Source organism: Lepidochelys kempii, chromosome 2 (genome assembly GCF_965140265.1).
Source record: "Lepidochelys kempii isolate rLepKem1 chromosome 2, rLepKem1.hap2, whole genome shotgun sequence".
Classification (NCBI taxonomy): domain Eukaryota; kingdom Metazoa; phylum Chordata; order Testudines; family Cheloniidae; genus Lepidochelys; species Lepidochelys kempii.
This window is the reverse complement of record NC_133257.1, coordinates 11154903-11177385: the sequence shown is the minus strand read 5'-3', so window position 1 is coordinate 11177385 and position 22483 is coordinate 11154903. Positions and strand designations below refer to the sequence as shown.

At 45.0% G+C, this 22483-nt stretch overlaps 1 long non-coding RNA gene across 4 annotated transcripts in view; it reads left to right on the top strand.

The window, feature by feature from the left end:
- Positions 1 to 22483, top strand: part of LOC140906331 (uncharacterized) — a 105603-nt gene that overhangs the window by 57010 nt on the left and 26110 nt on the right. The window lies entirely within an intron of this gene.

Here is a 22483-nt window from a genome sequence, read left to right as displayed (position 1 = left end):
GCACTTTGACAGTGCCACTGATTTTAAAGAAAATCAGCTAAGAGAGAGAACAGCTGCTAATTGCTTTGCCCAGTCTTTTATTTCTTTCCTCCTCGTGAGTTGTTACCTCTGAAAGGGACCTGCACCGTATGGATGAAGCAGCCCTTTGACTTCCAGGTGTCACTTCCTGGGTTCCAGTTCTTTCCTGACAGTTAATCTCAAACCGTTAGTAACCAAGCAGAAATCCAATAGACACTTATTACCACCTGAATCTCATTTGCCCTCTCTGAGGTATTTAGGACAAGATTCCATTCTCACAAGAACGATCTCGCATTCACACACAAAAATTACCTCCGTTTCGGTTTCATGTAATTGTCAGCTTAACGCCAGCAGATTTTCAGAAATACATCCTGTGCCATTTCAACAGTTGATTCAAAACCATCTCCTGACTGGTCCAAGACCCAGTTTCTAGACACACACATGTAACACCTTCTCGAGATGGCAACTATTCTGTTATCCTCTAATCTCAGCCCTTCAAGCAAATGGAAGTTATTCTGAGGAGAAGTTTCTTGCTTTATCGACTCTCCCAGGTCTTGGCTTGCGAAAAAAGCCTAACTAGTTTTCTCTGATGACTTTCCCTGCTGTCAGTGACCGGGGTGTGGGTGGCCATGCCTATAGCAGTAGTGGTAGTCAGGAATCAGAGCCCAGAGGCCAGGTGCCAGAGCTAAGGATCAGAGGCCCTGATTCCGGACACCAGATCAACAAAACATGTTAGCATGGGAAAGCAGTGGATAAAGCACTGGATCCAAGGTCAGGAGTTCTGAGCTACATTACTGGTTGTGCCATGGATTCCCAGTGTGAACATAAGCATGTCACATAACTTGTCTGGGCTTCAGTCTCCCCACCTAGAGACTAAGGATAATCACGCTGACGTACCTTGCGGCATACTGATGAAGAGAGCTGTGTAAGTGGTAAGTATTATTGTTATTATTTTGCTAAGTCGTAGTATTAGTGCTGTCAACGAGCTCTTGTTCTTCTAATGCTATGGGATTCAAAGACCAGAAGTGGCTGGTAATTATTCAAAGTGGGTAGCTGAGGTGAAACCCCCCACCACCACCTTTCCCTTTAAATTTTGGGCATCACACCAAATTACCTGCTATTCTTCTTCAAGAGATTTCACCTGTGCATTTCACTCTTGGTGTCAGTGCGCAGCTATGGGATACTTTTTCCCTCAGCAGTACCCCTTGGATGGCTCAAACTCACCCTGCTGCCACACATCACAGCGCACATGTAAAAAGGGCAGAACCACACACCCTCCCAGCTCCCCCTCAGTTCCTTCTTACCACCTGCGATGATCGTTGGCCTCTGCTCAATACCAGAACTGTTCTCTCTCTCTCAGCCTTTGTAAATATAGGTTGTGAATAGACTGTGTATATATAAATATAGGTTGTGAATATATATACACACACAACCTATATTTACAAAGGCTGAGAGAGAGAGAACAGTTCTGGTGTTGAGCAGAGGCCAACGATCATCGCAGGTGGTAAGAAGGAACTGAGGGGGAGCTGGGACTAGTCTTCAGTATAATTAGAATCGTTAGTTTTTGTTGTGTTAAACTAAACTTCAGTGAGAGGCGCGCCTCCAGCCTTAGCAGATTCCTGGCACTGTTCTCCCTCACCCGTACTGAGGAGGAAATACAGAGCTTTTAAAATTTGGTAAGAGGGGTGAGGAGGAGTGGAGTAGAGAGCATCGGAAACTTAGGCACAAATTTGGAGGAGGAGTGTGTGATGGGTTGCTTCCCCCCTTTCTGGGGTGCCACCTGATGTACTGGGGTCCCACTGAGCCCACCTGTTCCACCAGCGTGGGCTCCCCCTCTCTGTGTCCTGCTGTGCCAGGCCCTCAAGCTTCCTCTAATACACACACAGGTAGGGCCACACCCAGCTGCAAAAGGACACGGACACTGAGATCAGCTCCATGTGGGAAGACAGCTTGGGGATTGCCCAGCACGCAAGTGCACACCCCCTCCGGAGTTTAAACCCAAAATTGTCTGGTCTTGTGCTGCACAGAAATCTATACAGCTCATGAAATCCATCCCCTCCTTCAATGTGGAGGAAGATATGCGCAGCTTTTTGCCCCACCAGGTATAAATTACACAAACTGGTTTGAGAATAAACAAAAAATAAGTTTATTAACTACAAAGGTAGATTGTAAATGATTATAAGGGATAGCAAACAGATTAAAGCAGATTACTGAGCAAATAAAACAAACACGCCAGTGATTCAACCTCCAGTACCGAATTTTCCTGCTTCCTCAACAGCCGGCGCTCAGTACCATCTATGATGGCGTCGCTCCACCCATTGCCAGGCTCTTGGCACTGGTTCCCAGCACTGACAGATCAGCCCCTCCATGGTCAGAGGACAGCAAATCTTCATTGCTGGAGTCACAGGTAGGATCTTACATCTAACAACACTGAAGCAGGGCCTACCAGTCTGCTCAAAGAGCATCTTCCCCAACCTACCCCCATGACCCTTCAATGGGACCTGCCCTGGGAATGTGGGAATGCCCTGCCCCATACCAGTGGGTGTTTTGGAACCCTTGGGGTTTTCCCCAGCTTTCAGATCTTCCCCACACCGTGCGTACTTAGTATCCTCATCTAGAGGGCAGAGTCTATGCACAGAGCAACTCCGTCCCCAGAGTCCAGTACCAGGCCTGGTACCGAGCATCAGAACAGCAGCAAAAGCTGGTAGAAGAGATTCTACCTGCTCCAGTCTTGGATTCCTCTTCGTCCTCTCCAGATGACGCTGTTTCATCCAGGACAAATTCACCCACTCCTGATGATTTTAAAGTTTATCAGGAGTTGTTAAAGAGAGTAACTGCAGACTTAGGTGTACAGGTGGAAGAGGTCAGGTAGTCCTCACATTGCCTAGTGGACCTTTTTTCATCAGTGTGTCTCTCCAGCATACCTCTGCCAATTAATGAGGCAGTACTAGATCCGATAAAGGCTTTATGGCAGACTCCATCTTCTTTTCCTCCCACCTGTAAAAGGGCAGAAAGAAAGCACTATGTACTCTCTGAAGGTTTTGAGTACATGTACATATATGAGTTTATATTCACTCACCTCCAAGCTCATTAGTCATCATAGTGGCTAATGAGAGTGACAGGGCACCAGGCTTCCATCCCAAAATCAAAAGACTATAAGAGGCTAGACTTATTTGGCAGAAAGATTTATTCAACAGGGATCTGCAGCTGCATATCACTAATGGGATGATACAATTTCAATTTGTGGGACCCTATGGAAAAGTTCAGAGAGCTGTTTTCGGGGAATGCTAGGCAGGAGTTCTCTTCCCTGGTCAATGAGAGCAGATTAGTCATGAGAACTTTACGGCAAGCGGGGCTGGACACACCTGACTCAGCAGCTAGAATCATGTGCCTCCTCAGTGGCCATGTGTAGATCATCCTGGTTGCAGACTTCTGGTCTTCCCCAGTAAGTCCGGAGTACTATCCAGGACTTGCCATTCAATGGTCCTTCTCTAGTTTTGAACCAAATGGACAGCAAGCTCAATGGACTCAACCTATGGATTTCAAGGTGGCTCTAGAGACCTTTATACCCACGTGCCATGCTTAGGAAGCACTATCGGCCACAGGAGACACACTGATATTCCACATCTCCTTCTCAGCAGGACCTGCCAAAAACAGGTCTATGGGTTAGGCATAGGTCTCCCCATCCCGCTGCTTTGGCTCTAGCTCCAGGCCCTTCAAGGCACCTGGGAAATGCAAAGAAGGCAATTTGATGCCATACCAGTCTTCATCTCTCCAGACCTGAACTCCCTCACTAGTAAACTATCTATTCCACTCCCACAGTGCTTGGTCCTGAATTACTTCAGACCAGTGGGTCTTGAGCACTGTGGAAGTGGGATATGCTCTCCAGTTTGCTTCTACCCCTCCCGGTCCCTCTTCAGAGACCACTCTCACAAGAAACTCTTTATTCATGAAGTACAATCGCTCCTTCTCTTGGGAGCCATAGAGGAGGTTCCATGTGGTCTCAGAGAGAAGGGGTTTTATTCCCAGTGTTTCCTAATTCCAAATGCAAATGGGGATGTTCAGACCAATTTTAGACCAGTGTCATCTCAGCAAATTCTTAAAAAAGATAAAGTTTTCCATGGTCACCCTAGCTTCTATTATCCCTTCCCTGGATGCTGGGGACTAGTATGTTTCCCTTGACTTAAAAGTTGTCTATTTCCAAGTGGCAATCAATCAGTCTCACAGGAAGTACCTCTGATTTCTGGTAAATCAAAATCTTGACCAGTTCACTCTACTACCTTTTGACTTGTCAGCAGCTCCCAGGGTCTTTACAAAGATCATGGCAGTAGTAGCTGCATTCCTCGGGAGTACAGATTTGCCACTACCTTGGTGACTGGCTTGTCAACAGCCAATCCAAACTGTAAGTGCAGAACAGTGTTGCCCTGATCCAGCCAATGTTAAATGCTCTGGGACTGTTAATCAAATCTCTCTTCTCCAGGTTCCAGGCAATCTGACCAATTGTTACAAGTTTGAAGGCTCACCTGCTCACAGCAGCACAAAACTGTTTGAGGCTTCTGGGTCACATGGCCTCTTTCACTTACATGGTTCAATATGCCAGACTGCACCTCAGAACTCTGCAGAGCTAGCTGGCATCAGTCTACTCACCAAGCACCATCAGTTAGACTCGGTGGTAAGACTGCTCTCCTACGTCCTCACTTCCCTAGATTGGTGGACAAACCCATCCAGTGTATGTGCAGATGTCCCATTTGCTTGCCTGTAGTTGACACTCATGCTAGCGACAGATGCTTCTGCTCTGGGATAGGGAGCCCATCTGGATTCTCCAGAGGGTCTATGATCCTTAACTTTACACATCAATGTCAGAGAACTGAAAGCTGTCAGACTGACATGCCAAGTATTTCTATTGTGGATCAGGGGAAGCAGCCTGTTAGTCCTCACAGACAAGACAGTGGGGGAAAGCCCACTCTTCTTCACTCTGTCAAGAAGTGACTCTACTCTGGGAGCTCTGTATGGCCAACTGGATAGATCTAGAAGCATCTTACTGGCCAGGCATACAGAATGATCTAGCAGATCACCTGAGAAGATTGTTTACAAGTCACCACAAGTGGTCTCTTCACCCAAACAGATCTTCCAGCAGTGGGGATTTCCCCAGTGGACTTGTTTGTGACAAAGACCAACAGAAAGAGTCAGCAGCTCTGCTCCCTGTGGGATCACAGCCCAGGTCCCATAACAGAGGCCTTTTTACTGATGTGGTCAGACAGGCTTCTCCATGCTTTCCCACCAATCCTGCTCATTTACAGGATATCTCTAAAGATAAGACAGGACCAGGCCAGCCCATCAGCACTGGTTCCCCACTCTCCTGGCACTGTCAGTGAAACCTCCAATTTCACTTCCACCTGACTCAGACCTAATCTCCAGGATCAGTCACCTACTCCATCCGAGCCTACAATCCCTTCACTTAACTGCATAGATGCTCCATGGCTAGACATTCGAGAGCAGGCTTGCTTGAAAGACATTCAAGAGGTCCTGCTAAATAGTAGAAAGTCTTCTACAAGAGCTACTTACCTCTCTAAATGGAAGCATTTTTTTCCATCTGGTCTTGTCAGTTTGGAGTATCACTAACCAGTTCTTCAGTTCAACATGTTCTGGACTACCTGTTATACTTGAAACACCAAGGTATGGTGGTTAGTTCCATCAAGGTACATCTGGCAACTATTTCAGCATTCCACCTGAAAGCAGACAATCACTCTGGTTTCTCAAGTGACAGGTCCATAAGGTTTTTAAGAGACTTAGTCAGGTGTAAGACCGAGTTCTACCACGGGATCTAAACTTCATTTTGTCAAGACTTATGGGTTCTCCATTTGGGAAGTTGGTTACCTGCCGTCTGCTGCATCCATCAATGAAGGTGGAATTTTTGGTAGCCATTACCTTGGTCAGAAATGTAGGGTTGATATGGGCATTAATGTAGGGGCCTCTGTGTATGATCTTTCTGAAGGACAAGGCTTACCTGCATCTTCATCCAAAGTTCATCCCAAAGGCGGTTTCTTCTTTCCACGTCAACCAGCCAATTTATTTGCCCATTTTATATTCAAAGCCACATATGGGGAGGGAGGAACAGCGTTTCCATACCGTGGATGTCAGGAGTGCCATACCGTTTTACTAGGATAGAACCAGACACTTTCATCCTCCCAGCTGTTCATACCAGTGGTGGATAGAATATGTCAATCAGTCTCCGTCCAGAAAATGTCTTCCTGGATCACATCCTGCACATGCATGTGCTACGATTTGGCTAATGTCACTCCGCCTGACAGAGTCACAGCTCATTTGATGAGGTCACAGTTGGCCTCGGCAGCCTTTCTGGCTCAAGTTCCAATTGCAGACATTTGTAGTGAAGTAACCTGATCCTCGGTCCACACATTTGCCCTCCATTACGCTGTGGCGGAAGACTCCAGGGACAGTGGTAGATTTAGAAGAGTTGTTCTCCAATCTGCATCGAAATAGACGCCAATCCCATCTCCTGTTCTTATGGCTTTAGAGTCACCAAGAGTGGAGTGCACATGTGCAATCACTCGAAGAAGAGAAAACGGTTACTAACCTGTTCCATAACTGTTGTTGTTCTTCAAGATGTGTTGCATATGCCAATTCCACAACCCACCCGCCTACCCAGCAAGACATTCCGGCAAGAAGAACTGGGGTGGGGGGTCATCTCTTCCCTTTATACCTGCACAAAGTAGCATATGGCAGGAGGGGGCATTCGAGCCACCCAACAGGTACAGCTGAGGAGAAAAGTTTCCAACAGCCATGTGCTGGGCACGCTGACACACCAAAGTGGAAGGGACGTGAAACACATCTCGACAAACAACAGTTACAGAACAGGCTAGTAACTGCTGTTTTCTCCCTGCTCTATCTTTCAAATTTTTTGCAAACCTGAAGTGCGGCGTCATTTCTTTTAGCTATACGAAGATCTGCAGACTAAATCAGTATTCCCTTATATATCTCAGTCAGCTTAACCCACTCCTTTTACGATAGATGTGACTGCACAGCAGCCCTGAGCACTGAAAAATGGCATTTTAATCAGGAGCTATTGTTTGGTAATACCAGAGCACCAAGAACATCCTTACCTAGAGGCTACATTTGCCTTTCAGCTCCTCTGCGGCAGGTTTTCTTTTGAATCTGCTTCTATTCAAGTCCTTGCAGGTTCACAATCAAATCACCAAAGATGTGTTAAACAACATAATCAGTTCATGAACACAATTTAAGGGATAAACAGCTCACACTCAACATTAGTCACCCAACATGGCCCTGCTTGGGCACAGAGGCCCAAGGACTCTTTTTGATCTAAACTAGAAGGTGCTATATTTCCTCCTGAAAACAATAGCCTTCAACAGGATCAAATAGGACTTTTTCTAACATCTAATGTGTTAACCTCACAAAAGAATTGACAGAGCTGCTAATAACAGCATTTAAAAATTATTACTCTTACCAAAGGCCTAAAGGATTTTATAGCGCTAAGGCAATTCCCCCAGACTCTAATGATAAAAATGCACTCTTCAAATCATGTTATAGGTATATCATTGCCATTACTTCGCTTATTGGTTTCTTTAACTGTAAAATATATCAAGGAGGAGAGACTGTTTTTTGCAGTCATATTTCCTGAAAAACATCTCATTAACCATGCCCCATTGTGGGCTGTTAAATCGATGGATTTAAAAATAGGTGCAGGGGAGCGGGCAGTGGCTTTTTGCAGACTATTTGCTGATCAATATGTTCTGAAATTGCCCAATATTTATTTCCACGTTGAGCTGCAAATCCCAGCCCCCCCACTCCTCTTTTGTATTTCCTTGTATTCCATTCGCCATCATTTACTATTCTCCAATACATTTTTGAGAACTGCGCCTGGCAGATTGCGACTGCTGTACAAATGTTCTCACATGAGCCCAAACTCCGATTTGTCGCAGCACATGGGGCAGAAAAATAATCTTTAAAAATAGGTCCTCGTTTCTTTTCTTAGATTGCAAAACTCCGAGCTGCCATGCACTCCCCCGTTCGTCTGAAAGTGATTAGCTGGCAAGAATAGAACTTTGGTTTCCAAGGTGCAGTGAGAGAATGCAGAGGCAGCAGAGGATATAGGCTAACTAGACAGTTATCTTGGGTGCCACAGCTCAGGGGGTGTAGCCAGGACAGCATTAGGACTAGCGTCAGGCACACACAACACGTAGCACTTTTATGTAGTGCTTTATGCTTCCAGACTGATGTACAAACATTAATCACCCTAGCAAGGCAGGTATGTATGTCCTGTATTATCCTCAGTTTACCAGTGGAGAAACTCAGGCGTGACAAGGCTCAGAAATTATTTATCAAATGATCAACCACAATGATGAAAACACCTTGCTCTGATGAAATGCTCATATGTGTCAAAGTCAGATTCAAGACTCACTGAATTTGTCTGACCACTCTGTTTATTAGCAAAGCGCTTTGCCAATGCACCCAGATATATGTGAGCCTCCTGCAAAAGCTCGAGCTAACTTATTTATTCAGATAAGCCAAAGCCAATTTAACATAGGAGACAAAAGGAAGCAGAAACTGACAAATATACATACATATCTTATTTGCATACTAACGTTTACCAATCTCCTAGCTCAGTAGGAGCTCTAAGTTAATTAGTTTGAGGACCTGTTGTCTCACACTCCTTAATATTTCTCTTCCTGACAACTATATTTCAAAAAACCTTTCAAGCAGCATTTCTTTAATGAATGATAATTTCAATATAATTCATTCTACTTTCACATATGCATAGCTCAGGGTTACTCAGATGCTGTATGACACGTTGGCCTGTACTCCGAAGACTGTCCCGGCTTCCAAGGCATTTCTGCAGATTTGCCAGCTCTACCAGTTTTCAGACCCTCCTACAGTGCTCCTAGAGTATCCCTGTCTGATTGGCTGCACTCCCCTGAATTCTAGGGAAGGGCAGCCAATCAGAGCAGCTGCATTTACTGAGAGAGAGCCCGCAGTAGCTGAACTTTCCTCTTCCCTCACTGAGAACACAGGGCTAGAGCAATCCTGAAGTCCCCTAGCCCTGAGTTCTCACAGCTGGCTGGGGAACTGGCGCTCCCTGCCTGTCCTGCAACTCCCATAGCTAACCGTGTCCCCAGGCCCAGGAGGGGGATGGTGAAGTGGCTTATGCTGAAATGCAGGGTTCTAAGGTTGAGTTGTACATGAGCTCATAGCTAGAACCAGCACATGCTGTAAACAGAAACCAATAGAGCCCTTTGCATTCCCACTTTGCAGATGAGGAAACTGAGGCCCAGAGAGATCAAACGATTCACCGAAGGCCACACAGGCAAAACTAGGATTAGAAGTCAAGAGATAGTGGCTTCTGTTATTCCATGTTTCTATTACAGTGGCATCCACAGGCTTCCTTCAGGTTCAGGGCCCCATTAGAGCAGGCGCCGTACAAACACAAGAGACACAGACCAAGTCCAGAGCTCATGGCCACCTGGCCTCTGCTCTGCAGGTGCCCCCACTTCTGCTCAGTCATGTTTTCCTCAGTTTGACTCCAGGGTCTTTTGCACAACGGTGCTTCCTTTGCAGCACTGTTTTAGTTCACCCCTTACTTAGTGGAAATTAGGCCAACTTTTTTAGAGGATCAAATGACAGAAGTAGGAGATTGGGAGAGTTGTTAGACTGGTAAGACAGAAGGGGGGAGAAATATGGGCACTGGGAAGGAGATAGCCCTAAATACTATTTTCCCCATGGGGGTCAATGCACCTAAGGGCAACCTCCATCTGCTCCAGTTGCAAGTGTGATTTTTTTGCTTTGTTTTGTTTAATATCATGTGGACCCAGAAGACGCCCTGAGCTTCTGATCTCTCTTTTTCTGCTAAGTCCTTTCTCCAGAGGTGTCTTTAGCATGGAGTAATTGCTTTGTCTACCAGGCTATTTACTACTGATGCTTTTACACTTCTAGGGATATGCCCTGTAAATCAGTGCACTGTAGAGACTAATCATTGGTTCATTTCTTTTCAATGAATGATGTTTATTGCATTTCCAGGAACCATAGCTCTCTACTCTTCCTTATTAGGAGGGGCACCTCGCGTCATAGATTTTCCATCCCACAGAGACCCACTGAGATTTCACCTTGATTTTCATCAGTTATTTACATCATGGAGGCAGACCCCGTGGCACTGAGATTACCGGAATGTGTGACAGCTGTATAGGAGAGAAAGGTGAACCCATCTGTGACGGGGTGCTCCACTCACCGGTCAGATAGCACCTCCTCCTGGTCATTCTGGGGAATAGCTCACAAGGTCAATGCCCCTTCCTGCAGTTGCACGCCATCTTCTGCCTCTCTGTCTGGGTCTGCAGCCCCATTCTCGCTCCACTCCGGCCAGGTCACCAAATGCTTTCCCCTTCCGGGGCTGGAAAATCTCTTTCCCAGAAACAGGCTCAGGCAGTCTTCCTAGTCACTGCCTCGCTGGTGCCATTTCCCCAGTGGCTGGTTGGGGAACCCAGGCCTGCCCTCTACTCCAGTTTCCAGCCAGCAGTCAAGGTTTGTTCCATCCCCGACCCTGCTGCATTTTCCTGAGCGCTTTCCTAACAACCCAGCTCTCCCTTCTTTCTCTGGATCTGCCAGCTTCACCACTCCCTCTTCCCAGGGAGCAACTGCAGGCTGCATGGCTCTGTAGCCTTCAAACACACTTCCCTCCTCCCAGGAAACGACTGCAGCCTTTCCCAACATCCCTCCTTTCTGCTGCAAATGTCCTGTCTTTATAAATCCAGCCCCACTTGTTCCTTCCCAGCTGGGCTCCCTCCCTCAGTACAGGGATTATTTAGTCACCTGATTCTCTCTGTGGCCCGTTGAGTTAATTAGCCCCCTTCTTAGACTTCATTAAACCTTTCCGGGCAAGTGTGGGGTAAACAACCCATCACACCATCCAAAAGAAAATCATGATACTTACCACTTCCAGAGCTCTTGTCCTTCCACCTGCAGCTCTCAAAGCGCCATTCAATTGCCTTTTTATATGAGGAAACCTTAGATGCCCAGAGCTAAAAGCCTCTGCCTTTTCTAGAATGAACCAGCTAGAAAACTCTAGAACATTCAATTATTTTTCTTCCCATTCCAGAGCCCTTTACATCTGCTCTGATCATATTCTTCCCAAATCAGACAAAAGGGATGGAGGGCGTGCAGAAAAGAAGAGAGAAAGTGAGGTTCAGATCTACCCTTAGCCAAGTGTATTACATTAATGGCCACATCCTGCACTAAGTCTCTTGTCAGCTGTCTTGTTTTGGGTTATGACTTTACTCTTTTTCATAAGAGTAACAAGAAAGTCCAGTAACTTACAGCTGAAGTGACATTATGTACGTGTGTTGCTTTTCCACACACAAAGTGCAAACAGGTTTCTTCAGTCCAGATGGCCTTTGGATTCACAGCCTAACAAAATAAGAAAGAACAAAACAAAAGTTTCCACAAGACAGCACACATTGCACTCCCCCCCATCTAACTGTCTATGCTGTAAAATGGCTGCCTATGACTGTAGAGAGAAGATTCCTTGTGGATTTAAAGGTACAGTAAATGTAAAACAAATGCGTAACAGGGCCATAGCTAGATTTACCACAGTAACCCTTAGTCTTCACTCCACCCACCCACGCCATTTTCTGGTTCTCTTAACTTGTTGTGTTAGGCCTTATTTAATTTATAAGCTCTTTGGGGTAGGCAACCTGCCTTCCTACATTTCTACAAAGCACCTATGGCGGGGTAGGGGGTGTATATAAATATTACTTTTTGCACTTTCCCTTCCCCCCAGAGCCCAGATATGGAGCCACAGTTCAGAGCGGAGGCCTGGATTTGGGCCCTGATTCTAAGCATTGTCCAGTCTTCCTGTTGCTTCCCCCAACCTCTCAGCATCACCATAACTGTGTATTAGTTGGCTTGCTCTCATCCACAAGGCAGGCTCACTCTGATGCTCAGTGAGGTGCTCAGCAGCACTGTATCTCATCTGACCAACCCAAATTCAGAGCAGAGCATCATCAGGCTACTGTTAACACTGCAGCCTGTGTCTCCATATACAAAGCAAACAGAATGGGAGGCCAAAAGTATCCCTTTTTGACAGTTGCATTAATTTAGGTGGACTGTATGGACTAACATAACCCAGTCGCTGTCCAACATTAAACAGTGTTAAACAACATCTGGGGCTTGGTACACAGTGACCTCCGCCTGCTTAGCAGCATGGCAAACACACCGTTAAAAAATCCTTTTAAAGATACAGAAAAGAAGGAAACAGTGAAATCATTTGCAAAGTCAAGTATTAAATAAGGCTTTTGTTTTTCACAACAGCTCTTGTTCTCTTGAGCTGCAGCTAGTTTTTAGAAGGAAAACCCCCCTCTTGTTTGACAGTCTCTTAGATGGGATTAAAGATGGTCATAATCATCCTTTGCGGAAAACAAGAAGAAGTTACTTGAGCTGGGCTGGAGATGCCATTGCTGCTGTTGTTGTCAAAGGCCAGTCTTAAAGGGAAAGTGACAGTCTCTTAGATGGTCTCAGTGCTGGTAGTAACGGTCATCCCAGGTGGTGGTTGGGATTCAGATGGAGCTGGTAGGGGTGTCCATGCCATCTGGGTCCCTCTCGCTGGCCTGGTCTGGTCAGGGCACCCCTCAGAATCAGGATGATGAAGGTCCGGGGTCCCAACAAAGGGTGGGGATGGCAGCCAGGCTTGCGCCGGTAGCCTCTGTCTGTTCTTTCGTTTCCCCACAAAGTCTCTCTTTAAGGCCCCCCAAAAGAGAGCTGATGTGTGGCATAGCCCATCGCCACACTATTGTGTCCACCAATCATCCCTAATATCCGACATACCAATTTTGGCTCATTAACTTCCGGCTCCACAGCTCCTGTTTTTAACCAGCATAATTTCAACATAGTCCTTGAATCATATCAACTTGGCCTTTCTGTCGAGCCTAATTTGGTTCTTTTGTCTCCCTTTTGTACCTTTTCCCATCGACACTTGCTATTATGGCCTTTTCGTGAACATTTACATACTATTTACAGGTGGGCTCAAGATTTCAGTAAATTTGTAGAGCCAATTGTCACAACAGGACTCCACGCAAAAGGCCCCTTAGCAATGATGCGAGCTAGTTTTATGCTTCCCCCTTGATGCTCTGAAGCTGTCTGGTTTGTTGCGTGCAGTTAGCGTTCCCTCGATCTGGCACATACACAACAGCAACAGGGTGATTTACAGACGTTATTCGGAGGGGCGATAACATAGTGCTGCTGCTAACACCATTTGTTTTTGAAGCTCCTGTTGTTCCTAATGAACATATAGTTACTACAGAGCCCCCGCTGAATACTGCTCAGCATTTTACAAAGAGAACTGTGCCTGTCTGAAGCGCCGACAGGAAAGTGTGTACCATCTACTTGATGGATTATTTCCCTTTAATAAACCTTTCCTAAATGGAACTTCTTTTCCCCCCCTCCTGGCCCTAGTTCTTCAAATAAAGGCTTTTCTGATTAGATATATAGGGAACAATCCATCATTGCATTGTAGTGTCTCACACCCTTCTTGGTATGTGTCCTTTGAAGTGCCTAAATATGTATGAAGAATTTCATAAAGCCCAATTGTTCACACAGCACCTAGGTGCAGAACTTTGCAGGCTATTTATAAATGCAACAAATTCTTTGTTGTATAGTTAAATCTTCTCTTCTTTACTATCTGGTTTAATTTATTTCCAGTGCAAACGGATCACAGCCCCAGCTGCTTTTTGTGTTGTTCCCCCCGCCTCCGTAACCAGTAGCCACTCTTGTTTCATAAGCGCACAGCTTCGAGCTGAAAGCTCTGCTTTCTATGACATGTTTATTGATTTGCACAGCTAATATATTGGGCTGGTTGAATAGTTTATTAATTTTAGGTGAGTTACATAGGTGTCAGATATAATTTAGGTTTTGTCAATGCTTGTGCATTCAGCCTTTTTTATGCGTGCATATGGTTTATTGCTTTGTCTGTGAATGATATTAGGAAAAGCCTATAATATATTAGTTATATGTCAAAGAATACAGAGGCACTTGTCCAGCACATTGATTTTTGTCTGCATTAAAAGTTAGAGGCTCCGACCAAGATTTGGCCCACATAGTGCAAGGTGTTATACAAAGACATAGTGAATGAGAGGCCCAATGTAAGAGCTTCCAACCTAAATAGACATGACAGGCAAAGAGCATCAATGACATTAGGCTTAGAATCCAGGTCTCGTGACCAACCCCCCCGCCCCCGAGCAAGTGCGCTAACCACTAGAGAAGACAACCTCTCACTGTATACCTTACACTGCGGCGTTATACCGTGAGCAGAACGGCCAGCTGAGCTCACTGAATGCGGCTGTGAGGGAATATCCCTGAAGTAGGGAGGTCTGTACTATGTGCTGCCCTCTGTTGGATGGAATGTTGCCCTCAAGCGGCTGTATCTACCAGAATACCTGTTCTAAGGAGTCAGAGGGTAGGTGATACATAAGAGACTCACATACCAAGTGGGCCACAGATCGCACCTGCTTATGAAGAAAGATTTGAATTCTGTCAACCAGGCTGCTAGTGCTAGTCACTAAACTCTGGTGGCCTTTGCTTCAACACAATTATGTCTCTTCCCTTCCTGCTCCCGGATGGTAGGAGCGAGGGTTATCTCGGTTTTCTGCAACATGGGAATCCTATCGCAAGCAATGACACTGCACGTCGTTGGGATGTTTTTCAAGCAGGATTGATGTGAACGCTGAGCTTTTAAATTAACACACATTAATGAAAATGGATCTGTGATAACTATTCTAGGAGCCCTTGCACATTGAACAGCCTCATTAAGCTGATCTCTTTTTGTCTCCAAATCCATTCAAATTGTGTGTTCTCATTGTTATTGTACCCCTGAGCAGCATCTGCAGGTATGTGTGTACTGCCCCTGGTATTTCGGAAAGGCTAATGGTGTTATTGTATCACACTAGCGTCTTTTTAGAGCAAGACAAGTGAGGGCTTATAAGAACATTTTCCCAAGGATAAAGTGTTTTCACGTCTCCAGAACCCCTGGGTATTTTTAATGCAAATGCAGGGTTTACCTAAAATGAGAGAAGCGCTTTCTTTTGTTAAAAAGAACAACAATACAGTTTGCAGCAGCGAATGTGCTGCCTTGCACACATTCGGGATGATATCAAACAAGATAAAAATGGAATCATGTGTGGAGCCGCCAAGAATGCTGCAGTGGCTTCGATCTCTAGCATATATTATGGTGAGCTTACTCGCAATGTGGAGACCGTTCAAGACATAGCTGATGCATCGTCAGACTCAGGCAGCCCATGAAATATGTATTTTCATAAAGCAACCCCTTCAGTTTGATTGAATCAACCATTCATTCTTTAGCACGTCTGCTGAACTTCTTGTATATGGGGGGTTTTTTTTGGTCTGTGTATCCTGTATATTAGTTCATTATTCAGTACTCTGGAAGCAACCTAAGTTAGGGGGCCAGATCCTTGGCACCTGGCCCAGATGCTTTGTGCTGCTAAGGCAAAATAGCGGCAAATGATCCTTCTGACAGAAGGGAATCCTAGAGAAAGTTTAACTGACTTTACACCATCTACTCGCACGCCTCCCCCCTCCCCCCCCAACTTCTATGCAGAGGGCATTTTTGGGACAGGGCACATCATACCTCACCTGCTTCTTAGCTGCCACAACAGTCCTTATGGAACCACAGCACCCAACATAATTTAGAGCAGCCTAAAGGCTGTTCTAAGTTTTTTGGGGGAGTGAGGGGCAGGGGCAGGTAAAGGCTGTCTTTGTCCTGGGCTGGCTCAAGATCAGGGGAGGAGAAAAGTGGTTTTAGAGCCATTTTCCTTCCTCCTGTCTTCAGCTGTGCCAAGCTTAGCTCAAGTGAAGATTGGGTCTGGAATGTTAAATTGGCACTTTGTTATAGGGGTGATATGCCCACTTGAGGCTCAAGTGTAGAATTGGGGGGCCCTAAGTTAGGGACTCAGGAGATTTCTTAGTGCCTTGACTGATTTCCATGATCAATTCCCCATTGCTGTGGCATCAGACCTCTGTAGCTGTAGTATTCCCTGCTGGCTATGGGAATGATTCCTGGCACACACACTGTAAGTCATTCATAGATTCTAAGGCCAGAGGGCCCATCACGATCAACTAGTCTGACCTCCTGTATGTCTCAGGCCATAGAACAGCCCCCAAATAATTCTCAAAGCAGATCTTGATTAAAAATTTGTCTGTGATGGAGAAAAATATCCAATCTTGATTAAAAATTGTCCGTGATGGAGAATCTACAACAAACCTTGGTAAATTGTTCAAATGGTTAATTACGCTCATGGTTAAAAATGTATGCCTTGTTTCCAGCCTGAATTTGCCTAGTTGCAACTTCCAGCCATTGGCTTGGATTGTACCTCTCTCTGCTAGACTGAAGAGCCCATCATCAAACATTTGTTCCTCTTGTAGGTACTTATAGACTGTGATTAAGGCATCCCTTGACCTTCTCTTTGTTAAGCTAAATAGATTGAGCTTTTTGAGTCTGTCACTATAAGACAGGTTTTCTAAACCTTTACTCAGTCTCGTGGCTTGTCTCTGAACCCGCTTCAATTTATCAACATCCTTCTTGACTTGTGGGCACCAGAACTGGACAGTGTTCCAGCAGTAGTCATAGAAGTGCCAAATACAGAGATGAAATAACCTCTCTACTTTTACTCAAGAGTCTCTTGTTTATGCATCCCATGACCACATGAGCTCTTTTGGGCAGAGTGTCATAATGGGACTGCTGAGCAAAGAGACCTTAGGATGAGAACTGCTAGGATCCACCCCTATTCCCCCAGGAAAAGGAGCCACTGAGATCCTCCTTCCCAAGAGCTGCAAGACAGGAGAGAAAAGAGAAATACTGGTAAGAGCGTCACAGAAAAACCACAAAACGATTCCGAGGCACTGACCCGAGTTGGCGAGGGAACAGTTTGTGCTGTGATGTTGCAACGTGTGACAGTGTGGCTGGCATGATACATGTAAACGCCAGTAAAATGCCAGTTTACCATACTAATTTTGTGGTGCTCAAGCAAACTTTTTTGGCAACAACGAAATGTCTCTCCAGCTTTTCAAGGAGGCAAGGCTTTGCTCTGTAGTATTGAAAGTGCGGTCAATGTGGCGCCCAGAGACATGGCGTTTAGCAACTCCTAATTTCTGCCTGCATAAGGCAGCAGCATTTTGTAGTTAATAATTTACATGCAGCACTGGAATGTCTTAAGATGATCTTGTCACTGAACAACAGCGGTTCTGCACAGGTAATAAAGTTGTAGGTTTTCCTGCTCAATACATACGCCAAAGCCACCAAAATCCAGCACACGGTCTCTTTATTGTTGTCAGAAACTGGTGGGAGTATTGGAAAATCAGGGAATGAAAGGAGAGAAGGTGACCACTGAATTTGTGAACTCATTCAAAATGGCTGCGACAGCTCTATAGGTCTTGTTGAGATCACAGGTGGCCTGCATTCATCTCTGCTGAATGTATGAAATGCTGAAGGTAGGGGAGCGAGTCGGCCCAAAGCTACTTTGAGTGAGTGTGCCAATGCACTAGGAAGCAGTGCTCGTGCCCTGGGATTTAGTCCCCATCTCCGGTACTTTCCCCTTACCCCTATGAACTCTGAGGCAGAGGATTAGAGGGGAGAGGACAAAATACCACAGACTAACTGTAAAAAAATAACCCACATAAAGTAAAGAAGCTTACACCGAAAAAGAGATTACAAAAAATCTGATGTAGGATAAAATTTTATGCCATTAAACTAAAATCAGAAGAAGGGAAAGGAGGTTTGTGCTGTAAATTCTCCACGGAGAGTACAGATCTAACAAACAGCCACAGCGCGGGACCAGGCTAATCTCGTTTTTCAGTTTGAACACTGACATCTGTTTGGTCTGCACCTGACAGCTCTGCAAACTGCTGCACTTCTTGTTGCCATCAAAGCAGCCAGCTGATGTCAATAGTTCAATAAGCAGAGGCAAGTTAAAAAACAATAATGGTGATGGGTGACATATTTCCATTAATGTACTAGATATGCACACAGATACATCACTAGATACCAGCTGCCAAAACAATGCAGCGTTATCTACAGCGCAGGGAAAGGCACTAGAAACAAGCGAGAAAGTGAGAGGAAATAGAACAGTGGGCAATGCAATAACATATTTATTTTTTCAATGCTGGGTCAGCTCGCAGCTCATTCGCACAAAGCACTGATAGACCAAACACACCTCTTTTGCCCAGACTTTCCACATCCGTAGTTTAGCTGCTACCAGGAGGGTTGCATTTCCCCATAATGTGGCCTCTGTATAATCACTGCATTAAGTCCGGTTCCAGCAAGGTCATTCCACACCTGGCTACTCATATTAGGTAAGCGTTAGTAACAATCGCCAGGCAGCTTCAAAGTCAGCCCCCCCCACATCTTTTGGTAAACAAACATTTAAACTTAACAGAGACCATTTAAACAGTATTTGAAAAAAGTTTAAACCAAAACAAGCTGGTGGTAAATCTACCACTATGTCCCCTTACGCGCACATGAACACACAAACCCTCTCTTTTCCCTGTGCTTGTCTATTACAGATGATTTCTCTGTCTCTATATGTCCAAAACCTCCCTTGTGGCTATAAAATGTGGCACGTGTGATTTTTTTCTTCAGACCTACAGTGTCACTCAGCCCTTTTCCAAACACTTGTTAGCAAAATAAAGTCTGGGATTCGGAACAGCATTCTAGTCCTTTGATTAATGGTTGACTGGTCTCCTCATTTTCTGGTAAAATAGGAACTCTATAGCCTGTATCCAAAGTGGTACAGATATTAAGAACCAGTCCTGACAGTGCACACAGTTCTTGGTTCTATGTTGATCAGCCATTGCATACAGAAAGCTGTCTTTGACTCTTTTATTTATAACCTCCCCGCTGTCCCAAGATTTGATTGGCTCAGTTCTCAGGCAGTGGATGTCTGGGTTGGAGGCAAGTTCTGTCCTTCACTGAAGCTCTAGTAATTACCACACCCTTTTTCTGGATAAGTCTGGAACCTTTTAACTGAGTTGGCCTGCTCTGCTCTCTGCACATTTGCAGAGCCACAGATGGTTTCAGCAAAAATCCTTGCCACCTCCCCACTGCTTCGCTCGCCATCTTTGGAATTAAATCAAATACTTGTTATCCCTTTTGACCCGGGCAATTACCCAATACTTGGAGTCTAGTGGATTGTTTCCATTAGGATGAGAAATTGCTGACTGAACTAGATGTTTCTTTGACACAATCTTATTTACAAAAGAATATACACAAAATCCTGTTTCCCTGAACATAGCAGGAATCAAACAACAGGACAAGCTTCTTTGCTCACAGTTCCAAGCCTCTTTCCAGATAGCACTCTGTGCAAAAGCGCGCACTCTCTCTCAGCTTTTCTCATTTTCATAGAATCACAGGACTGGAAGGGACCTTGAGAGCTCATCTAGGCCTGTCCCTTGCGCTCTTGGCAGGACTAAGTATTATCTAGACCATCCCTGACAGGTGTTTGTCTAACCTGCTCTTAAAAATCTCCAATGATGGGGATTCCACAACATCCCTAGGCAATTTATTCCAGTGCTTAACCACTCTGATAGTTAATAAGTTTTTCCTAATGTCCAACCAAAACCTCCCTTGCTGCAATTTAAGCTCATTGCTTCTTGTCCTACCCTCAGAGGTTAAGGAGAACAATTTTTCTCCCTCCCCCTTGTAACAACCTTTTATGTACTTGAAAACTGTTGTGTCCCCTCTCAGTCTTCTCGTCTCCAGACTAGACCAATCCATTTTTTTCAATATTCCCTTGTAGGTCATGTTGTCTAGACCTTTAATCATTTTTGTTGCTCTTCTTTGGACTTTCTCCAATTTGTCCACATCTTTCCTGAAATGTGATGCCCAGAACTGGACACAATACTCCAATTGAGGCATAATCAGCATGGAGTAGAGTGGAAGAATTACTTCTCGTGCCTTGCTTACAACACTCCTGCTAATACATTCCAGAATGTTTGCTTTTTTTGCAACAGGGTTACACTGTTCACTCATATTTAGATTGTGATCTACTATGACCTCCAGATCCCTTTCACAGTACTCCTTCCTAGGCAGTCATTTCCCATTTTGTATGCATGCAACTGATTGTTCCTTCCTGAGTGGAGTACTGTACTTTGCATTTGTCCTTGATGAATTTCATCCTATTTACTTCAGATGCTTTCTCCAGTTGTCCAGATCATTTTGAATTTGAATCCTATCCTCCAAAGTGCTTGTGTCATAAATATAAAGGGAAGGGTAAACACCTTTAAATTCCTCCTGGCCAAAGGAAAAACCCTTTCACCTGTAAAGGGTTAAGAAGCTAAGACAACCTTGCTGGCACCTGACCAAAATGACCAATGAGACAAGATACTTTCAAAGCTGGGGGGGGGAACAAAGGATTCTCTCTGTCTGTGTGTTGCTTTTGCCGGGACCAGAGCAGGAATGCAGGTCAGAACTCCTGTAAAGAATTAATAAGCAATCTAGTTAGATATGCGTTAGATTCTGTTTGGTTTAAATGGCTGATAAGTTGTACTGGAAAGAATGTATATTCCCGTTTTTGTGTCTTTTTGTAACGTAAGGTTTTGCCTAGAGGGCTTCTCTATGTTTTGAATCTGATTACCTTGTAAGGTATTTACCATCCTGATTTTACAGAGGTGATTCTTTTACTTTTTCTTCAATTAAAATTCTTCTTTTAAGAACCTGATTGCTTTTTCATTGTTCTTAAGATCCAAGGGTTTGGGACTGTGTTCACCTATGCAAATTGGTGAGGATTTTTATCAAGCCTTCCCCAGGAAAGGGGGTGTAGGACTTGGGGGGATATTGGGGGGAAAGACGTTTCCAAGCAGGCTCTTTCCCTGTTATATATTTGTTAGACACTTGGTGGTGGCAGCAATAAAGTCCAAGGGAAAAAGATAAAATAGTTTGTACCTTGGGGAAGTTTTAACCTAAGCTGGTAAAAATAAGCTTAGGGGGTTTTTCATGCAGGTCCCCACATCTGTACCCTAGAGTTCAGAGTGGGGAAGGGACCTTGACAGCTTGCAACCCCTCCCAGCTTGGTATCATCGGCAAACTTTAGAAGTGTACTCTCTATGCTATTATCTAAATCATTGATGAAGATATCGAACAGAACCAGACCCAGAACTGATCCCTGCAGGACTCCACTCAATATGTCCTTCCAACTTGACTGTGAACCATTGATAACTGTTTTCTGGGAATGATTTTCTGACCCGTTACGCACTCACCTTATAGTAGCTCCAGCTAGGTCGCCTTTGTTTATGAGAAGGGCAAGCGAGACAGCATCAAACAATCATGCTATAAGTGTGTCACTGGGGCTTCTTTGTGTGTTTCTGCTGCTTCTCTCTCTCACACACAGAGCTCTGTCAAACACTACCCAATGCCTGCATTTACCCCCCAATGAAACAGAGCACACCTTGCTGACCAGGCTCGCGTGTGACCTGTGTTTTAGGTGGTGGCGCCTATTTATTCCATAAATGAGCTAAATTCCTTTTTACCGGTATCCAGTTACATCCAGCGGCTTCAGTGAGGTTTCACTCAACCCCCAGCATAACATGCGGCCTTATGTGGTGTGTGGATTACATTATTATTCTGGTCTGGTATCTTTGTACATGCGGTTTGTGCAGGAGTAAGTGCCAACACAAAGACTCTGTGTATTTCTCTCCAAAAGTCCTGAAAAGCTAGAATTCTGGCGAGCGCTTCAGCAAGGAGTTAAGCTGAGGTGTAGAAAAGGGGATGGTAATCATAGCTATACAGCATTTACTGCCATCACTTGTTACAATAATGCATCTGGGCTCTCTTTGGTATGCTCCATTGCCTGCCTTGAATGGATGTGTGTGCATTATGATGGGCAGAGGTGTGACTGCTATGTCCTTCACACTGACGCTGGCAGGAGTCAGCAGCTCCCCACACCCTCTACCTGATCACCCACGCCCCAAGAAACCCAGGATCTAGTAGGATGGGGATCATCACCACTGGAAGTCAGTGCTCATGGAGGCTGGAGGTTATTATTTTCATTCATTGACTCAATAATTTGTGTAAGTTTAATTTTGCTGTTGTTCTGTTCTTGGCTTTTAGCAGCACTAGACTTTTCTCATGTTTCCCTCTAGCATCCAGAATCAAGAGCCATGTAAGGCAGGGTTTGTTGAGCTGGTATCCGTCTGGACCCCTCCATACAGCCCATTCACTTTCCTTCATCTGCTCCTTCCCCTCCTACTGCAGTGGGACATAGCAATCCCTGGGGGAGCAATGAGTGGATGCTGAAACGTCACAGTGAGCTAGGAGGGTTTGTTTGGGAGGACGGGGCACAATTCCTGTGTAACCTTTAACTAAAGTGTCTTTCAGCATTTCTTTTTTCACATCTCTAGCATCTGGGAGATGGTGCTGTGGTAGTCCCCAGTACAGTAAGTC